Below are 21,105 nucleotides of genomic sequence, written 5' to 3' on the forward strand. Positions count from 1 at the left end.
ATAGCAATATCTAATAAGAGACATTCGCTAATGGAACCGTGAAGAATGAAAGTATCTTTGGTCATGATGAAGCTTCTAAGTTCTAACCATTAAAACACTTGCAGAAGACCTTCGCACAAAATCGAAATAAGTTTTACATATTTTGAGCATTACACTTTGTCACATATATAAATGGAGAGAATGAAATATGTAGCTACATAGACTATTAGTTTAGGCATACCAAGAAGCCTTGATTATTCCATGTTTAGGAAAATGACTAAAAGCATCCTCCACAACCTCTTTGTTGTTAAACAGCATTAAAATATAGCAAAGAAAACTAAATATACTGAAACAGTTTTAAGATACAGTAAGAAATTAAAGAAGTATTGTAAAATCGAAAACGGTCTACATTGGTACAAACTTCAATGTTGAAACTGTAAAAAATCGTATCAAACAATTTATGCGTTGGTCACAACCCATAAAAAACCTGATAGGTGATCACAAAACATAAGTGGACTAATAATCTGAATTTAGGCAAACACCAGCCTACAAAACACTATACATGAAATAACATATCTGGTGGAAGGTGCTCCTAATATCATGTTGGTGAAAGTTAATAGACCAGCATGAATTGGAATTCATGTCCTCGATTATTCTATTGGTGACCGATAAATGTCTTGCTATTTTTTGTTTTGACATCACATCATTCAAGAACGTGTTAATCATAGTTTCATGCCATAAAGAGCATGTGTTGGCATTTCCTCTAGTTCTGAGAACATAATCAATGACTCTCAAAGGGTACTATGTGTAAGCTATACACATACGCACTATAAATTATCTTGAGTTTATTGAATAATTACACAATTAAATTTATAACACTTTCTCAAAACATGAGCATAGGCATCAATATTCAGGAATATTAAAAAAGTTTTTCAAATTTATACATTATATGCAAACAAACACATAGGATAAATTGAGATTAGCGATACAATCAATTTAATCCACCCAAAGCAAAGTTTATCCATACCCTAAAAAACCAAGATTGTGTAATCGAAAGACAATTCCTTCCATTCTAGAAACATAACAAAAGACTCTCAAATATAAACATGGTATCAGTTGTCTCCATAAAATAAGATCTGAATGAATTCTAGTGAAACAATTTTCTATTAAACAACTATATATGCACAAACATACTGGTATATGCAAACAAACACATATTGAGAGTTGATATCAGTAACAATCTATTCAAGCTCATGTAAAAACACAAAACAAAATTTGTGTAGAGAGTAACGACAATCATGTACAGAAGCAAATGAAGCATATAACCTTCAACAATTTCCGATTATAAGTTGTTGTCGAAGATTTCGAAAATTAAACTTTTGCGAAGCATCGAATGTTTCATTCAATGAAAAAGCGTTTTTTTTTTAATCTTCAATATTTGAGTTTAAGTAGCATAAGTTGCAGTGGTTCCTGTTAATTGTAGCTATCATGCACTGTTAGTAACAACATTTAAATGTATAAGGAGTTATTAAATATATAATAGTGATATCGGTTGGTGAATAATTTAATTGGGCTATTCACTGAAATTTCATTGTAGACGTGACTATAAGTGTCGTATGTAGAATTACAAAGTGATAACAAAGTTTTGTAAACTCTCGATGGTCTTATTCACATAACAACTTGCTATATATAATAGCTTACAACTGACACGTTCATCAATCAGTTCACGACTCTTTCAAGATCAAAAAATAAAGGAAGACTTTAACAAACCCTAAGACCCATTCGAATAATAACAAAAGGTAAGACATAACTGACACTTCATGGACATTAAGCCCACTTATTGAAATAAACAAACAAGCCCAAAAACACTTTAAATCCAACAAATCCTCCCCTAAACAAAAGTCCATCAGACATTTTGTTTAATCTTTAGAACTCCAACTTCATTCCTGATATGAACAAAGGCATCCAGCTTCAAAGACTTAGTCATTCCATCAGCTAGTTGATCTTCACTTTTAGAGAACTCAAGCTTTATCTCTTTCTGGTTGACACGGTCACGAAGGTAATGAAATCTCACATCAATATGCTTGGTTCGCCTATGCATCACGGGATTCTTTGATAGTTTGATCGTGGACGTATTATCACACAAAATTTCGATCGGTCCACTAAACTTTTCATCAAGATCACAAAGCAATCCTTTTAGCCACATTACATGACAAGCACAAGCAGTTGTTGCTACATACTCAGCCTCCGTCGATGAGAGAGTCACAATCTCTTGTTTACGAGAACTCCAACAAATCGCAACTCCATTAAACAAACAAATGTAACCAGAAGTGCACCTTCGATCCTCGACATCTCTAGCATAATCACTATCGGTATAGATTCTGAGTTTATCTTTCACTTCTCTGCCATAAAAAAGACCATAGTCATACGTCCCTTTCAAGTAGCGTAGAACCCGTTTTGCTGCCAACAAATGCTCATCTCTTGGATTCGCCATAAACCGAGATAACAAGCTTACTACATACATCAAATCAGGTCGAGTAACTGTTAGATACATCAGACTACCTACTAATCTTTTGTATACAGTATCATCAATCCTATCCCCTACTCCAGCCTTAATGAGTAATGTTCTAGGTACAATAGGATTATCTACTGGATTTACATCCCACATGTTGAAACGTTCGAGCACATCTTTAGCATATTGTCTCTGACAAAGGGAGATACCGTCCGAATTCTGTTGTACTTCAACACCAAGGAAATATCGCATTTTCCCTAGATCGGTCATCTCGAATTCTTGTTGCATAGACTTCTTGAAACTGTCACACATCATTTCATCATTACCGACATAGATTAAGTCATCAACATATAAACTTACCATAAGCGTTTTGTTCCACACTTTCTTGAAGAAAAAAGTGTGATCATAGCTGCTTTGCTTAAAGCCTTCTCATTTGAAATAACCTTCGATCCTATGAAACCAGGCCCGAGGGGCTTGCTTTAACCCGTATAGTGCTCGTTTCAAACGGTAAACCTTTGATTCCTCCCCTTGTTTAACAAACCCTTCTGGTTGATTTATATGCACTACCTCCTTGAGTTCCCCATGTAAAAATGCACTTTTTACATCTAATTGATACACACTCCATCCACGATTAGCTGCCACTACCAAAGGAGTACGAATAGTATCCCACCTTGCCACCGATGCAAAAACGTCATTGTAATCAATTCCTTTCTTTTGTGCATACCCTTTAACGACAAGTCTCGCTTTGTACTTGTCCACTTTCCCGTGTTCATTCAGCTTCGTTTTATAAACCCATTTGACCCCGATAGGTTTAGTTCCAGGTGGAGCATCAACTAGTTCCCAGGTTTTGTTTTTGTTGATAGCTTCGATTTCCTGCTCCATTGCTTTTACCCATTTTTCTTCTTTACTAGCATCTTCATAAGTGGTAGGATCTTCTAGTGAGCTATACATGGCATAACCAACCTCGTCTTCAAGTATTTCTTCTTCTGATAATTCATTCCCCGTCATATAATCCTTCATCCAAATAGGTGCCCTTCGTGAACGTGTAGATGGTTCAGCTTCAGTTTCTGTGGATGTTTCAGCTTCAATATTTGATTCGGTTACTAATGGTTCGGTTGTGGTAATAGGAATACTTTCTGTGGTGGTAGTGGTAATGGGTTCATTTTGTGGAGTAATTGCTTCTTGACTTGGAGTAACAGTGGGGTTATGATCTTGGATAGGCGAGTTAACTTCTTCCATCACTTGTCCACTGTCTACTTCACCATCTATTATTGGTGCTCCAATTTCTGTTGCTTGCATATTCCACTCCCACTTAGCATTCTCGTCAAATATTACATCTCGACTTACCACAATCTTTTTCTCAACTGGGTCATATAACCTATAAGCCTTAGATTCAAAACTCACACCCAAGAATACACATTTCTGACTTTTGTCTTCTAGTTTGGTTCGTAACTGTGATGGAATATGGACATATCCAACACAACCAAAAATCTTGAGATGATCAACACTTGGTTTTAAACCTGACCACATTTCTTCAGGGACTTTATCATCCAAACTTCTACTAATGCAAAGATTCAAAATATGACATGCCCATTTCACAGCTTTGGGCCAAAAGAATTTCGGCATTGATTTATCGATTAAAAGACAACGAACCATATTCATAATGGTTCGATTTCGGCGTTCCGCCACTCCATTTTGTTGTGGAGTGTAGGATGCGGTCAATTGACGTTTTATACCATTTTCTTCACAATAAACATTAAATCCCGTTGAGGTAAATTCCCCACCCCTATCACTCCTCAAACATTTGATTTTGCAACTTGTTTCTGTCTCAACCATAATTTTGAAACGTTTGAAAGATTCGAACGTCTCTCCTTTATTTGAAAGAAAATAGACCCATGTTTTCCTCGTGTAGCCATCGATGAAAACCAGCACATACCTTTTATTAGTTTGTGAGACAGGAGTAATCGGACCACATAAGTCTGTATGGATCAGCTGCAATTTTTCTGTAGCTCTCCACTTGCTTGCCTACTGATGTTATGCGAGGTGTATATAAAATAGTTATTAATTTTAGCAGAAAAAACTATTAAATACGATACAATTTTACACAAGATATTTATTTATTTATAGAATGGATATACTTAAACCTTGCTACAACACTTATAGGCAGTGTACCTAATCGTACAGTAGTGTAGTTTTTAGTAAGTCCGGTTCGTTCCACAGGGAAATCTTTAAACAAAGCTCGACGCTATATTAGTTTACTTTTATAAAAATACAAATATATATATAAGTAATATTATTATTATAAAGGGGGGTTTTTACCGTTTAATGACTGGTTTGTCGATTTTAAGACTTTAGTCGCAGTTAAAACCTAATGTAAAATATTAAATAAATAAAAGACTTAATTTAAAGCGTAAAGTAAATAACGATAATGAAATTGCGAATAATAAAAGTGCGATAAAATAAAATTGCGATAATTAAAAAGTACAATAATTAAAAGTGCGATTAAATAACAATAAATAAAAGTGCGATAATTAGAAGTGCAATTAAATATAAAATAAAGGAAATTAAATATGAAATAAAAGAATTATGCTTATTTAAACTTCCGTAATCATGATGTTTGACGTGTTGATTTTAGTTTTATGCCTCATGGGTTAATTGTCCTTTGTCCTGGATTATTTAATATGTCCGTCTGGTTTTTGTCTATAACAGTCCATCAGTCATAAATATAAAGTGCGAGTGTCCTCGTCAAATTATTATTATACCCGAAGTTAAATATTCCAACTAATTGGGGATTCGAATTGTAACAAGGTTTTAATACTTTGTTTAATGAATACACCAGGTTATCGACTGCGTGTAAACCAAGGTTTTACTACTTTGTTAACAATTACACCAATTACCCTTGAATGTAATTTCACCCCTGTTTTAATTATTCTAGTGGCTATTAATCCATTCCCGTGTCCGGTTAAATGAACGATTATTCGTACATATAAATACCCCGCCCATCGTGTCCGATCGAGTGTATATGGTAATTTATAGGGACGCCCAATTGTAAATCTTTATATTAACATTAACAAACTATCATTTAGTTAAACAAATATAAAGCCCATTAATAGCCCATAGTCTAATTTCCACAAGTGTCGTTCTTTTGTCCAAACCCCAATTATGGTACAAAGCCCAATTACCCAATTTTAGTAATTAGCCCAACATCATGATTACTTCGTTTTAAATAAGCATAATAATAACTTAGCTACGAGACATTAATATAAAAAGGTTGAACATAACTTACAATGATTAAAAATAGCGTAGCGTTACACGGACAGAATTTCGACTTACACCCTTACAATATTCGCTAACATACCCTTATTATTAGAATTATAATTAAAATTAAAATTAAAATTAAAATATAAATATAAATATATACGATATAGATAGAGAGATGGATATATTTTTGTGTTTTTTTCGATCAGAATTCGTTTGCTTTTATAGGAAGTTTCTGAAATTGGGGCTCCGCGACTCGCGGCCCTTTTGGCCTTCAAACTCCGCGAGTCACGGAGATTGAAATTACAGCTCACATCTTTTGGAGTCTTTCTTGCCGACGGATTTTATTTATAAATATAATATATATATAATTAATATAATTAATTATATATTATATTATATTTATATGCATAGTTAACTTGTAATTTTTAGTCCGTTGCGTCGAGCGTTGAGAGTTGACTCTGGTCCCGGTTCCGGATTTTCGAACGTCCTTGCGTACAATTTTATATTTTGTACTTTGCGTTTTGAATCTTGTACTCTTGTAATTTCGAGACGTTTCTTATCAATAATTGGAACCTTTTTGATTGTCTTTTGTACTTTTGAGCTTTTTGGTCGTTTGCGTCTTCAATTCGTCGAATCTGTCTTTTGTCTTCACCTTTTATTATTTAAACGAATATTACTTGTAAATAGAACAATTGCAACTAAAAGCTTGTCTTTCTTGAGGAATAATGCTATGAAATATATGTTCGTTTTTAGCATTATCAAATATTCCCACACTTGAGCGTTGCTTGTCCTCAAGCAATATCGTCTTGAAATACTAGAATCACTTCTTTATTCTTCACACTTTGTACATCAGTGATTTCTATACGGCGGTATAAACAATGGTAGTAACGATATGGTTTACAGTCCCACATGACTATAAAAATTTAGATCCATTAAGGAAATTGGATCTTTATGAAAACATTTGATCTTTTGAAAATTAAATCTAGTTTTTACCCTAGATAAGTTTTCCGGAATAACCCTTTACCGGTGTTTGCAAAATATTTTTGTGGGTTTGGTGGGTTTCAGATTTGAAAATTTTAGCTTAACACTTATGGTTTTGTGTCACCCACTTGCTAACCTTGTATTAGGAAAGCAACACGTCCAGTTTACTTGTTCCGTATATTACCTTTCGGTAAACTACCGTCCGGTTGTAAAGGAAAGCGTTGAACAAGCAACTGTTAAGGCAATGTCCCGTGACATGCTTTTGATTATGGTCTATAACGTGTCGGACGCAATTACTATCCTTGGTAGGAGAAATAGTAAAGCTCACCCTTATAATTTTTTCGGTCTGGCACAAGGTCCTGTCTTTGACCACTATGCAACCACCGTTCTTACGGTTGACACCCGATTTAGTTCAGGTGACCTAATGAATTCCAGGTGAATTCCTAGGATTTTACGTTCAATGGTAATGAACGCATTGAAAATAGGGTTTTCAGAAAACAAATCGGTTTGTAATTTTGATCAAAATATTTTCTCGTTTAAGCTCGAGTTTAGATATCATTGAATTCCATGAGTTTCTGTAACGACCCGGAAATTTCTGACCAAATTTAAACCTTAAACTTTATATGTTTCCGACACGATAAGCAAAAACCGTAATATTGAGTCTAGAAAGTTTGAAATCTATATTTAGTTAATCAGTTACCCTTGTCCATGCCTGACGATTCACGAACAAATGTGTGAGAATAGATATACAAATATATATAGATATAAATATAAATATAAGTGTATATATATATATTTCTGTGTTTTTTTTTTCACCACTGATTAACAACGTTGTACGAAATAATAATCCGGGTAACGTGTTGGTAAGATACATACAAAGATTTAATCACGGGTGTTTCCTTTATTAAAGTTGATGTGAATTATCTAATGGAATTATGCTTGACCTTCTATATATATACATAAATCATCTTTGAGAATATATAAGTTATACATATGCTTGCACAACCTATCATTCTCAACCTTCTTTCTCTATCTCTCTGAATTGTCTATTTTTTTTTTTTCTCTCTTAAAATTCTGGTTGCCGTTCGAATTACCACCTTCACCACAACACCTTCATCTTCGCCAACCATCATATTCTCGTGTAATCTATGTAGCTAAATCATCGGCCATAATCACAACTCACCACCGTTGGATTATCACCACCATATACATCGCCACCACCATTAGATCACAAACCACCATCTTCTTTTTGTTGTTAAAGTCACAACACACTACCATCGATAACCACACCATAATCACCACAATCATGATTTACATCTTTCCCTTAAACCATCACCACTTGCTACTTGTGTCCTTCTGCCTTCGATCACCATGTTAAACACCACCACCTTCCTATTACACGTCAACAAGAACCACATCAACATTGTGAATCTGTTATGTTACGGTCATCATCTTCATCGTCTTTGTCAACTCACAAAAACCACCATTGTTGAACACCCCACTTCAAACGTTTTGTTTTATTCCCTTCATCAACACACCTGTTTTCTGTTTTGAAATCATCAATTGAACCACCTTGCTACTGTTTTATGTTCCATCTATCACACACAACAAACCCACTTCCTTTATTCTGTTAAATCGAATTACCACCACCGTTAAAACGACCCAAAGCCACAACCGAAATCCAACACCATTTTTTTAAGTATTTTCTCCTAATTCTACATGCTTGTTTCATCTCTCCTGTTATACGTTTCTGTCGAGCAAATGGCAGCAGGTTGCAGCTATTAAATTGCTGAAGTTACACAGCCATAAACCAACTTTAAACCACCTTCATATATCTCCTTCTTCCTTTCCTTTTTATCTAAGTACATCCCACAATTCACAACCCACTTGAATCTGTTACTAGTTGTTTCCCTTTTCGTGAACCAGACATACATATACATGAGCCTATACGCACACGATTTTATATATATATGATTGATTGATTCAATGATTATGACCAGAAGAAAAAAATAGGATTTAATATTAGAATGACAATGGAAAGATGAACTGTAAAGGAGCAAAAGTAGATGATAAACAAAAGTATTAAAGAACAGGTAGTTGAATTATTGTTCTTCCTCTTTAATTGCCGACAATTAAAAGGAAAATACCCCACTTGTTTAAAGAAAAATAAAAACCGTTACCAGGATGATGAAGGGCTGCGTTTTTCTTGTTGTTGTCTGCCATCGTGATATTTGATCAAGAAAAGAAACCTTGAATGAATGATTAGTCACGTTTGAAAAGGAGTTGAGTGTTTTAACGATTAGGTTTAATGATCGAAAAAAAAAAATAATAATAAACGAGGTGGATCGAGAACATAGGGTTTCGTAGTTGGGCTTGATTTAGTTGTTGGGCCTAAAGAAAGGTAAACGGGTTAAAAAGGTTAGTCTCTGAATTAAATCAGAAAAACAATACATGGATCGATGGTTTAGGAAGTTTGTGTTTGAACGAGAGGTCGCGGGTTCGATTCCCATCTTGAGCAATTCAATTCTTTTTATTACTAAAAAGGTATAATTTAGTATCATTATCATTATTATTATTAGTATTTTTATTGTTATTCTTATTATGAATGTTATATTAATATTATCATTAAAAGTATAATTATTCTTATTTACAAAAGTATTGTTATTAATATTACCCTTAATAATAAAATTGATATAATTATTATTACCAAGTAATAGGTATTAATATCAAAAGCTAATATTTTCAGTATCATTATTATTAAATTAGTTTCTTAATAACAACTATTGAATTTTAAAGTTAACACTAATCATATTAACATTTTTAACAAATCAGGTATTTTTTTTAAATTGATATAACTCTATAAATATTTATCATTTTAAATAAATACATAAATTAAATATATATAAATACATAAATTAAGATATAATATTTAAATCTGTTCGTTTTCGAGTATATGTGTTAATAGATATACAAATGATATAGGTTCGTGAATCGAAGACCAACCGTATAAGTTATCAATGGTGTTATATGTATTTTTACTACAAAATACATTAGGTGAGTATATAGTCCCTTTTAAACTCTAAATATTTTGGGCTGAGAATACATGCGCTATTTTTTTATAAATGATTTACGTTATGGACACAAGTGACTAAAATTACGTTCTACATGGGTTTGAATCAAAAATCCCCTAGCTTGGTAACTTTAACTATTGGTTTATGAACTGGTAGGCGCGAATCCTAAAGATAGATCTATCGGGTTTTACACCCCCACCCAGATGTTGTTCTAGTCACTACTAAACTAGAAGAACGGGTGTTTAGTACTTCGAGGTTAACGGAATGCACTTGATTCGGTGCACATATTATTATAACTCAGGGGTACACACTCTTGTTAAGGCTAGTTACCGGGTGCCCACTGCTTGGAATGCTTTTCATACACTTGCGAGTGTATTATATTTTTATATATGAAATCTTGTGGTCCATAGTTATAACGCTGCTAGCATCAAACCTATATATCTCACCAACTTTATGTTGACATTTTAAAGCATGTTTATTCTCAGGTACGAATTAAGTCTTCCGCTGTGCATTAGCTCATACTAAAGATATTACTTGGAGTCGATCATCGCAATGGAACCAACTGTTGAAGACTCCGTCCGGATGGATTAGTTCGGGTTACTACAGTTGGTATCAGAGCGTTGGTCTTAGCGAACCAGGTCTCCCATTAGTGTTTCTAACTGGTAGTTGTTAGGATACATTAGTGAGTCTGGACTTTGACTGTGTCTGCCTGTCAAAAGTTTTGCTTATCATTTCTAGTCGGAAATCATCTGCTTATCATCCTTAGAAAATTGCCTGCCTATCATTCTCAAGTCTAGACACGTCCTACTGCATTTAGTGCATCGGTAGTGTATAGACAAAAATTCAAATCCTAGCGCATTCGTAGACTTGCCTGTCATATGCCGTAAATTCCTCTGTAGTTTATGAAATCTTTGGTATTATACATAGATATTCTATATAGCTAGAATATCATCCGACATCCGAAAAATCATTTCACATCGAAGATCTCTTCCATCCACCAAATTGCCCTTTTCAACCTGAAGCGCTTATCGGCGAACCTGTTCGAGAAACCATATTCTCTCCCCTTTTTCCGAGTATCCCATCACGATTACATACTATCCTATAGTTCGAATCTTATTTATTCACTCGCTTCAACCGTCAATCATTCCGTAGTATTAGAAGAAGTTAACGAACTACGCACTCGTGTGACGACTTTGGAGAACCTGGTGCGAAGATTACGAACACCAGCAGCAGCACCAGCAGCATAATCAGTACCACCATCATCGACGTCGACAGTACCCTTATCATCTCTAAACCATAACCGCGCCGTAACTCTCAATATCACCATCTGTACTTCGAGTATGAACTTCGTTCTACACATCGATCTACATCGGCTATCTTCGCTTTACGTATCATTCTACCTCATTTTTCTTCGTTCGACATGGTGAATATGTAATTTCTAAAGTTTTAGAGATTATGTAATCTAGTATTAACGGTAAATCAGATGAGTTTTTGACTCATTAAATCCATGATTACATCCGATGAAAATATATATGCAAGTATATTTTCATAAAGATTGTAATTAAAAATTCTTTTGTACAAACTGTTAATGATGAAAATATTTTAACGGGTGGGTAGTACCCGAGGAATATTTAGAATTCACATTAATAAGTTACACTGTACATTCTTCGAATCTGATTCAACGATCATTTACTATCCTACTTACAACTACCGATATACGTATCCGTTCACCACAGAATAACCATTTCTATTCAAATTTCATATTTGGATTTTGACCTATCAGAATCCAACAAGTGGCATAACGAAGAAAACATTGGACAAAAAATAAAAAGTGTTAGAAACAAACGAATTAATTAATTGGAATTGTGATAGGATTTCACGCTAACTGTTCCGGCTAACTGTTCCCAGCTAACTGATTAACATTTAATTTATCGCAATTTACATTCTCGCAATTTTATTTATCGTCATTTAATTTCTGTTATTTATTTTTACGCACTTTAAATAACGGGACACGTATGCAAGGTTTCGACTTATCATATCGACCCATCTATATATATATATCGGAACAACCGTAGACACTCTATATGTGAAGGTGGGAGTTGGCTATACAGGGTCGGAGTTGATTCCAAAATATATATATACTTTGAGTTGTGATCGACACCGAGACCGGTACACGGGTCACGATACGTATTATTTAATTCGAATATTATATATTAAATTATATATGAATCATTGAACCATCGGACTATTAGACTGCTAACTTTGGACAATTAAAATGAATTAAATTAAAATATTGATTATAACATATGAAACTAAATAATTCTTCAAGCTTGCCACTTGATTTCATCTTAAACCTCATTTGTATCTCGACAATTACAATGCGTGTTCAAATCTTTCATGATTCTTGAAAACCCCTCAATCGAGAGGATGAACCAACCGCGTTTCATCTACGAAAGAAAAGACTTATGCTCCTGTAAGACTCTCGGAGACTGAGTCAACGTTTAACACGCAGCAGTGTTAATTTCTTTAGTGTTATTATTACCCAAAATAACTTTGCAATCCCTTTTCAAATTAGCCAATTTTGTCACAGCTCCAGCAAGTTAACCTCGACTTCTCAGAAAGGTTAGTTTCGATATATATATACACGTTATTCTTTCGCTATCATTACCGGAGAATCTTTTATATTCCATCATCAGCGTTTAACCATCTAAAAACACAATTCTCCTGAAACCACCTTAGTTTGATAACCGATGACCCAGATCCGTTAACTTTGAGAATGCTGACGAAGCAGCATGTTGTAGATGGTCTTAATAGCCAAAAGTTGATGATAAAGAACGGAGTATTGGAAACACTCAATAGAAAATTTAGTACCAAAAAGCGGATTATGCGAAACTATGAAGTAAGCCGTGGACAAATTACAAAGAATAAGTTTGACTTCAAAGAATTTAAAAGATTCAGTGCCTGCTGAAATCCTTAGTACATACCCTACTCCTTACTCTAAAACCTTTGCTGACACTATTCTTCATCATCAACCTTCGGCATTAGAAGTTCCAAGATATTATCATATCTTTCATTATAAATATCCTCAATGTTCTGAAGATATTTTTATAACTATTCTTATCGGAAATCATCTATCTTCTCGCGCTATCTGTATCACATCAAAAAAAAAAAAAAAACTGTGTTAGTTTCTAAATTCTGAAACCTCCGAATTTAAAATATGAATGTTTTGAAGTAGTGTTAGGAACTGATGCATGAATTAGTATAATATAATGAAACTTGATCAACTTCATTATATTACAGTAAGTTATGTTAAGTTTCTAATGGAATGTGATGATTCACAGTACCGTCATCATGTGCCATGTTACACGGCTCTTACATTCTATCTAATCCCCAAACGTATTAGGAACATATCGTCTTGATAGTTCTATCTTTTCCAGGGTATTATGGTAATTTAACAAATCAAAATTTTGCAAATACCCTTTCTTTCTTAGAACATTAGCTATGCTCAATCCAAACCTCATACCTACGAATTCCGGACCATTACAAAAGATGCTTAGTTCCAGAGGAGGAAAAGAAAAAGAATGAAGCTCTGAAATAAGAATTGTAGTAAAGATCGCAGCAATTAGGAAAGAACATTAACTGTGGATGACAATGATTATAGAAAACAAAAGCAATAACATTGAAGTATAAGGAAAGATATAAAACCCAACAACCACCCAGAAACTACAAACCGTGTATATCAATACGTATCGCAACGTAAAGACACGGGAGAATTAGAAACAATATAATTCCAAGGAAATCATAAAAGTGAATAGATTCTTCTGGCGACAGATGAAAGAGAAGAATGAAAGATATGAAAGTTAGAAGTATAATAAGAATTAGGATTGGATGGAGCATATTAAGGAATGAGTAGAGGAAGAAAGAATAGATGGTATGAAGAATAAGGAAATGAAGGGTGAATTTATAGTGAAATATCCGACAAAGAAATCAAAACAGATTTGCCGCATTAAATCAAAGAAGATCCTGATCGCCAAAGAACCAAATCTTATTACGTAAGATTTTCCCTAAATCCCTTAAAATTCTGGAAATCAATTCTAGTCACGTCATCGGTTAAAACAATTTCATATTCACTCATTTCATTCTTTTGTGATAGCTTCACTCGTGCGCTTCACATGATCGAATCGTTTCATCTATATCTCTCAATAACGACAAAACTCCATTATTACCTCATATTCGTCATGAAAACATTTCTATTGTTATTTATGACAACCTCTACCAAATTTCGGGGACGAAATTTCTTTAACGGGTGGATACTGTAACGACCCGGAAATTTCCGACCAAATTTAAACCTTAAACTTTATATGTTTCCGACACGATAAGCAAAAACCGTAATATTGAGTCTAGAAAGTTTGAAATCTATATTTAGTTAATCAGTTACCCTTGTCCATGCCTGACGATTCACGAACAAATGTGTGAGAATAGATATACAAATATATATAGATATAAATATAAATATAAGTGTATATATATATATTTCTGTGTTTTTTTTTTCACCACTGATTAACAACGTTGTACGAAATAATAATCCGGGTAACGTGTTGGTAAGATACATACAAAGATTTAATCACGGGTGTTTCCTTTATTAAAGTTGATGTGAATTATCTAATGGAATTATGCTTGACCTTCTATATATATACATAAATCATATTTGAGAATATATAAGTTATACATATGCTTGCACAACCTATCATTCTCAACCTTCTTTCTCTATCTCTCTGAATTGTCTATTTATTTTTTTTTCTCTCTTAAAATTCTGGTTGCCGTTCGAATTACCACCTTCACCACAACACCTTCATCTTCGCCAACCATCATATTCTCGTGTAATCTATGTAGCTAAATCATCGGCCATAATCACAACTCACCACCGTTGGATTATCACCACCATATACATCGCCACCACCATTAGATCACAAACCACCATCTTCTTTTTGTTGTTAAAGTCACAACACACTACCATCGATAACCACACCATAATCACCACAATCATGATTTACATCTTTCCCTTAAACCATCACCACTTGCTACTTGTGTCCTTCTGCCTTCGATCACCATGTTAAACACCACCACCTTCCTATTACACGTCAACAAGAACCACATCAACATTGTGAATCTGTTATGTTACGGTCATCATCTTCATCGTCTTTGTCAACTCACAAAAACCACCATTGTTGAACACCCCACTTCAAACGTTTTGTTTTATTCCCTTCATCAACACACATGTTTTCTGTTTTGAAATCATCAATTGAACCACCTTGCTACTGTTTTATGTTCCATCTATCACACACAACAAACCCACTTCCTTTATTCTGTTAAATCGAATTACCACCACCGTTAAAATGACCCAAAGCCACAACCGAAATCCAACACCATTTTTTTAAGTATTTTCTCCTAATTCTACATGCTTGTTTCATCTCTCCTGTTATACGTTTCTGTCGAGCAAATGGCAGCAGGTTGCAGCTATTAAATTGCTGAAGTTACACAGCCATAAACCAACTTTAAACCACCTTCATATATCTCCTTCTTCCTTTCCTTTTTATCTAAGTACATCCCACAATTCACAACCCACTTGAATCTATTACTAGTTGTTTCCCTTTTCGTGAACCAGACATACATATACATGAGCCTATACGCACACGATTTTATATATATATGATTGATTGATTCAATGATTATGACCAGAAGAAAAAAATAGGATTTAATATTAGAATGACAATGGAAAGATGAACTGTAAAGGAGCAAAAGTAGATGATAAACAAAAGTATTAAAGAACAGGTAGTTGAATTATTGTTCTTCCTCTTTAATTGCCGACAATTAAAAGGAAAATACCCCACTTGTTTAAAGAAAAATAAAAACCGTTACCAGGATGATGAAGGGCTGCATTTTTCTTGTTGTTGTCTGCCATCGTGATATTTGATCAAGAAAAGAAACCTTGAATGAATGATTAGTCACGTTTGAAAAGGAGTTGAGTGTTTTAACGATTAGGTTTAATGATCGAAAAAAAAATAATAATAAACGAGGTGGATCGAGAACATAGGGTTTCGTAGTTGGGCTTGATTTAGTTGTTGGGCCTAAAGAAAGGTAAACGGGTTAAAAAGGTTAGTCTCTGAATTAAATCAGAAAAACAATACATGGATCGATGGTTTAGGAAGTTTGTGTTTGAACGAGAGGTCGCGGGTTCGATTCCCATCTTGAGCAATTCAATTCTTTTTATTACTAAAAAGGTATAATTTAGTATCATTATCATTATTATTATTAGTATTTTTATTGTTATTCTTATTATGAATGTTATATTAATATTATCATTAAAAGTATAATTATTCTTATTTACAAAAGTATTGTTATTAATATTACCCTTAATAATAAAATTGATATAATTATTATTACCAAGTAATAGGTATTAATATCAAAAGCTAATATTTTCAGTATCATTATTATTAAATTAGTTTCTTAATAACAACTATTGAATTTTAAAGTTAACACTAATCATATTAACATTTTTAACAAATCAGGTATTTTTTTTAAATTGATATAACTCTATAAATATTTATCATTTTAAATAAATACATAAATTAAATATATATAAATACATAAATTAAGATATAATATTTAAATCTGTTCGTTTTCGAGTATATGTGTTAATAGATATACAAATGATATAGGTTCGTGAATCGAAGACCAACCGTATAAGTTATCAATGGTGTTATATGTATTTTTACTACAAAATACATTAGGTGAGTATATAGTCCCTTTTAAACTCTAAATATTTTGGGCTGAGAATACATGCGCTATTTTTTTATAAATGATTTACGTTATGAACACAAGTGACTAAAATTACGTTCTACATGGGTTTGAATCAAAAATCCCCTAGCTTGGTAACTTTAACTATTGGTTTATGAACTGGTAGGCGCGAATCCTAAAGATAGATCTATCGGGTTTTACACCCCCACCCAGATGTTGTTCTAGTCACTACTAAACTAGAAGAACGGGTGTTTAGTACTTCGAGGTTAACGGAATTCACTTGATTCGGTGCACATATTATTATAACTCAGGGGTACACACTCTTGTTAAGGCTAGTTACCGGGTGCCCACTGCTTGGAATGCTTTTCATACACTTGCGAGTGTATTATATTTTTATATATGAAATCTTGTGGTCCATAGTTATAACGCTGCTAGCATCAAACCTATATATCTCACCAACTTTATGTTGACATTTTAAAGCATGTTTATTCTCAGGTACGAATTAAGTCTTCCGCTGTGCATTAGCTCATACTAAAGATATTACTTGGAGTCGATCATCGCAATGGAACCAACTGTTGAAGACTCCGTCCGGATGGATTAGTTCGGGTTACTACAGTTTGTAATTCACAATCTTTAAGGTCAATCTCTAGGATTGAGTAATATCAGTCTTAAAAGCTGATTTTTAATCTTTAAGGAGATTATCCTTTCTGGGGATCTGATTCATTAGTCTTATCAAGCTAATTTGCACGGTGCCCCCCATTGTACGAGATAAATCCTTCTCATGGTTAGGATAAATCTGACCACTTGGCGACCCTGTTTAATGCTGAGGTCCGTGGATTTCCTGCTGATTTTAGTGATGACTTTTCTAGATTTTTCGTCAACCTACAGCTGGTCTGGACGACAACTTCATGACCTAAATCAAGAAGCGCGTGTCTTTTTCGGAAGACTTTACTTCCTTTTAATGATGGAATTGATTCATCGTGTAGATCCATCTCTTCTTTTCTTTCATTGGGTAAAACAGTTTAGTTTAGTTCAAAGCAAAAGTATTTTCAGTTATTTGTTACAGATATATGTGACATATGTTTAAAATAACTTGGTAAATTTTCCCACACTTGGCTTTTATTTTCCTTTTTATCGTCCTCTATTTCATTTTAAATGAATTTTAACATTTTAGTTTGTTTCTCAATTTATGTCCTTTCCGAGGTAACAATAATTTCGGTGTTAAAACCTAGTTTTATCGTTCATAAATATGTATAAACATGATTTGAATTCATTTAATTGAAAATTTTGAAAATTTTTACTAGAATTGGGTAGTCAGTATATAAGACTAGGGCTGTTCTTTTTTATCAGAGAGCACTAGATTCTAATACAACTACTGCTTTACTAGTATTTTTAATGGTAACCAAGTGTATAAAGTAAAAAATTTTAAAATCCGAAAGAATTTAACCCCTTCCCACACTTAAGATCTTGCAATGCCCTCATTTGCAAGAAATCAGTAACAATTTAAATTATTGAGGGTGATTTGTGTGAAAATGATTAAATTTTACCAAAGTTTCCAAATATATTGGCGTTTGTTTGCTGAATGATAAATGGTGCACATCATTTGTTCATTCCGTCTTGTTGTTATTTCACATATATTTTGCATCTTGTCGTCAAAATTAGTTGCTTTTGCTGAACTTAATGCCAGTCTTTGAAAATGCGTTGTTTTACCCTGTTGTGTACATAAGATAAACTGCAAACATATATACATATTTTTGAAGTTTGGTATATTACCCCACATTCAAAAATTATTAAAATCTAAGAATAAAAGTTAGACAATTATAAAAATGATTACAATATTAACAAAAGTATTAAACGTATCCATAATTACAAATTACAAAATAAAAAAAAAATAATAAGTAAACTAAGGATGATATTGGTACCAATAGGGGTTCCAGGCATAACCATAAGTGCTATAGAATGCTTCGGCAGGGTCATACGTAGGATATGGTGGCTGCATCTCTATAGACCAAGGAGGGAAGATGGGTTTCGGTGTAGGAATATAGTTTCTACCTATATGTTGGCAATGAGCTATGATCTGGTTCTGATGAACTTGCCAATCTTCAAACGCTCTCTGTCTAGCATTTTCGTATTCCTGAGAAGCTATAACCCTATACATTTCTTGCATCTCATTCCCCCCTCCTACATTACCTTGTTGTTGGTTTCTCTCCACCTGTGGATGTCTACCATGGTATCGTACTGCGGCGTTATTTCGCCTCTTCAAAACTTTCGCACCATGGTATACATTTAAACCTATAGTATCGCGGGGTTCCGGCTCTTCTAGTAATAATCCCCACCGACTTATATCCACACCGAGATATTCACCAATCAAAGTAATAAAAATACCACCTCCTATTATGCTATGTGGTCGCATCCCCCGAACCATAGCTGATAAATAATAACCCACACAATATGGTATACTTACAGCGCTTTGTGGGTCTCGAATACACATATGGTAAAACAAATCCTGTTCATTTACTTTTTCTTTGTTCTTACCCCTTTGTGTAATCGAATTAGCTAAAAACCTATGTATCACTCTTAATTCGGCTCTATCTATATCCAAATAAGAGTAATTTCCCCCTTTGAAACGGTGATGGCTTGTCATTTGACTCCACACACCGTGTGTATCAAAATTTTCATCTATCTTTCTACCGTTTAGTATCAATCCTCTACAATCGGCAGACGCTAACTCCTCAGGCGTATATATACATAAAGCCTGAGCCATGTCCAGTAAAGACATGTGGCGCATCGAACCGCCTAACAAAAATCTAATAAAAGAACGATCGGTTAAACTAGCTACCCGATCATTCAACTCTATACTACATAACAATTCTTCACACCATACTTTATATACAGGTCTACGTATGGTGAATAAACATACCCAGTCATTAAAAGAAGAATTACCATACCTCTGTACAAGTAATTCCCTAATTGGCCCGGCCAATTCTACAGCTTCTAAGGGTCCCCATTCTATGACCCTCGGTACCTCAACAACCTTAGAATGAAGAGTATGCAAACCCCTTTGATATTTTGGATAATCTATCCAAAGTCTGTCAAATCTCAGGTTCGGGTGCAACTCTTCCAAGTGCATATCAGAAAAGGTCATGACTGGATGAGGTATATCCTGCTTGTAGTAGTTATCCACCTCCTGTTGTTCCAAATTCTCAGCAGGAGCATTGCGGGCTTGGGATGAAGATTCACCCCTTTCATTCTGCAAAACACATCAAACACAATTTTTGTGCATCCAAATATGCATTAGTGTCAGCAAAATCATCAATCAAAATAATTACAATGACATTATCAATTTATATCAAACTTAAGCTCATTTTCACATTTTTATCAAATCTACACTTTTTCAAATAAGCATATACAAAAATGTTCGCCAAGTTCATAAGCATTCAACTCAAATAACATGTCAAAATAATCATTACTAGCAATTAAACAAGTCTCAAATGGCATTATCTTTCAAAAATCAAGTTCATGAATTTTAGACTTGAAAAAGTCCACTTTAATTCTCAAAATCATGTTTAGGCTCAAAGTTTGGATCATTTAACTACCTAGACATGTTACACTACTCAATTTAGCAACAATTCATGACAAAAATCGGCCATAACCTGTTTATATCAAAAAGCCCCAAATTTGCTCAAGAACACAAACCCTAGATTATTCAAAATTTGAAGTTTAAGGCTTCTAATCATGTTAAACAGCATCAATCTAGGTTATACAAGCATAATACATAAACAATTTAAGCATAATTATACTAAAAAGCATCAAAATCAAATTGGGAAAAAAAATTGCTCAAGAACATTAAATTTCGGATTAAATGGTGTTTAGGTGTAGAAATTTACCGTTTTTCTTGAGTAATTCTTAGATAGCATCCTTCTCAACATGATTTTAGCAAAAAATTTGGTGATTAACGGTTAAAAATTGGGATTTTTGGGGGTGGTTTTCGGGTTTTTTCGCAGCTATTTTCGCAGTATGTTTTTGTTTTGGGTTGGGGACTGATCTGTTCTGCGGGTATATTTTTTTTCTGTAAATTGGTCCCTCCCGCGAGTCGCGGGGATTTACCCTCCAAACTCCGCGACTCGCGGAGTTTTTTTTTTTTATTTTATATAATCATTAATTTTTGAAACAATTAAGTACTTAATTTTAAAATTTTGTTTCCCTTGTTATTTAGGACGAGGTCGTTTCGGATCGATGTCCTAGTCCGTCCCTCGACAAAATTTTAAAATTTGTCTTTTTGTAGCGATTGTTTTAAAAGCTAAGATTTTTGGGTTTTTTTAATGTTTTTGGCATACTTTAAATCAATAAGATTAAAAATAATGATATTAAAAGTTCTCGTCCCTCCCTCGGGTAAAGCAATTTCGGTTCAAAGACCTAGTCTTCAACTTACGACGAATTTTAAAAATCATATTCTTAACTTAATGAGATAAAGTAAATTTTTGTTTTTAAATTCACACAACT

This window comes from Rutidosis leptorrhynchoides, chromosome 3 (assembly GCF_046630445.1).
Source record: "Rutidosis leptorrhynchoides isolate AG116_Rl617_1_P2 chromosome 3, CSIRO_AGI_Rlap_v1, whole genome shotgun sequence".
In the NCBI taxonomy this organism is placed as follows: domain Eukaryota; kingdom Viridiplantae; phylum Streptophyta; class Magnoliopsida; order Asterales; family Asteraceae; genus Rutidosis; species Rutidosis leptorrhynchoides.